Source organism: Chrysochloris asiatica, unplaced genomic scaffold (assembly GCF_000296735.1).
Source record: "Chrysochloris asiatica unplaced genomic scaffold, ChrAsi1.0 scaffold00039, whole genome shotgun sequence".
Lineage (NCBI taxonomy): Eukaryota > Metazoa > Chordata > Mammalia > Afrosoricida > Chrysochloridae > Chrysochloris > Chrysochloris asiatica.
The window spans coordinates 10,009,090-10,010,903 of record NW_006408557.1 but is presented as its reverse complement, the minus strand read 5'-3'; the positions used below and the strand labels follow the sequence as shown (position 1 = coordinate 10,010,903).

The 1,814-nt window shown below is 47.9% G+C and overlaps 1 protein-coding gene across 1 annotated transcript in view; it reads right to left on the bottom strand.

Annotated features, from left to right (window-relative positions):
- The window catches only part of LOC102837054 (chromosome unknown open reading frame, human C20orf26), a 529,862-nt gene that overhangs the window by 398,131 nt on the left and 129,917 nt on the right, over positions 1-1,814 (bottom strand). The gene's annotated exons all lie outside the window — the stretch shown is intronic.

Below are 1,814 nucleotides of genomic sequence, written 5' to 3'. Positions count from 1 at the left end.
CTTTCTTCCTGTATGGTGTTCTTGATGTCATCCCACAACTCTTCTGGTCTTTGGTCTTTAGTGTCTAATGCATCAAATCTGTTCTCAGCTGATCTCTAAATTCAGGTCGGATATATTCAAGGTCATATTTTGGCTCTCATGGACTTGTTTTCATTTTCTTCAGTTTGTCTGAATTTGCATATGAAAAATTGATGGCCTGTTCCACAATCTGCCCCTTGCCTTGTTTTGGCTAATGATACTGAGCTTTTCCACCGTATCTTTCCACAGATGTAGTCAATTTGATTTCTATGTATTCCATCTGGTGAGGTCCATATGTATAAGTCTTCTCTTATGCTGTTTAAAAAATATATTTGAGGAAAAAGGGTGGCGCTTCCCTGACTGGGCAGCACAGGTATGGGGGCTAGGGAGAAAGTAGGGGGTGGTATCACAAATTGGGGTCCCCGTCTGGTACACAGACAGCTTTTGGGCAAACATGAAACATTCAGCTGCAACTTTATGAACTTATTTTTTTTGAAGGATCAAACTATGAGGGGTAATGAGCATTTTGAACTTCTACCCGCCTGCTACGGGCTCCTACCCGGGGACGGCCCCACCCACTGTAGAACTTAGCAGGGCTTGATCAGACCCATTCAAAGGGCTGATGCTCTCAGAGAACTAGGGGGGCCACAGGAACCAACATAGTCCATCCCAGGGGGGTCCACATTGCCACATTAGGCATTAATGGTGTGTATATAGGACAAATTCGGGGCCTCAAGGCACAGGGAGACAAAAAGAGGCATTTTAGACATCATCAAAAACAGTCCCCATCTGCCTACAAGCACCAAGCCCATCCCCCACTTCTTCGGCCTAGGCCAGCCCTCTGCCCAGCCTCCTAGCCTTAGGCCTGCCCATCAAAGCATCAAGTTTTGGGCCAGCCCAAGCTGAGTAGCAGCTTAACACCAGTAACAAAGCACCCTTGCTGTGATTTAATCCGCCAGACTGCAAAGCCTTTGAATTGCAGGAACTGTGGTTCTAGCTCAACAGATGCTATTGGAAACCCTTTAATGGGTCACTGTGGGTCATAATCCACTCCACAGAATTTCAAAAAGTAGCAAAACTCAGAAGGGCTTGAAACAGAGTAAGGACATTACACACTTACTGAAGAAGCAGGGAAGGCAGGGCTTGCTGGTGACTAGGGTGAAGGCATAGTGAAGGTCACCGTCAAAAATAACTGAGAATTCCAGGCAAAAAAGAGGCAGGACAAAGCTCCAAGATTCGGACCCACAGAGATAGGAATGGTTTGAAGACTTGAAGGCTTGTAGCCTGTGGAATTTGGAGTGGAAGCAGGAAATCGCGTACCTTTAAATCCGCCAGCCAGGCTGGGAGGCCTGAGCCCACAACCTGTGCTAGACAAAGCAGCGAGACTAAATAGGGGCCACAGAGACACCAAGGAAACACTCCTCAGGAACATTTGGGGGAGCGAGGGGTGAGAAAGGTGCACGGTGTGCTTTGCTGATTTTGGGTGCTTCCGATCTTATTTTTCTTTCTTGGTGTTGGGAATAGGAGCGCTCACGGTTTGTCCACATACATCTGGGTGAATGGAGGTGGGGGCTTAACCAAGTGGCCAAGACCCACCCCCACCACTGGCGGTTTCCTCTGCCAGTAACTCACACACTCAGACCAAGCTGAGACGCGGATTTGGTCTGCCTTTCTTCACTGGTTTGAGAGAGAGCCCAGCGTAGTGCTGTGGGTTAAGATGCTGCACTACAAATTCTTTTGAACAACAAGGCCGTTGGTTCAAGCTCACCAGCCACTCATCGGAAACCTTATACAGG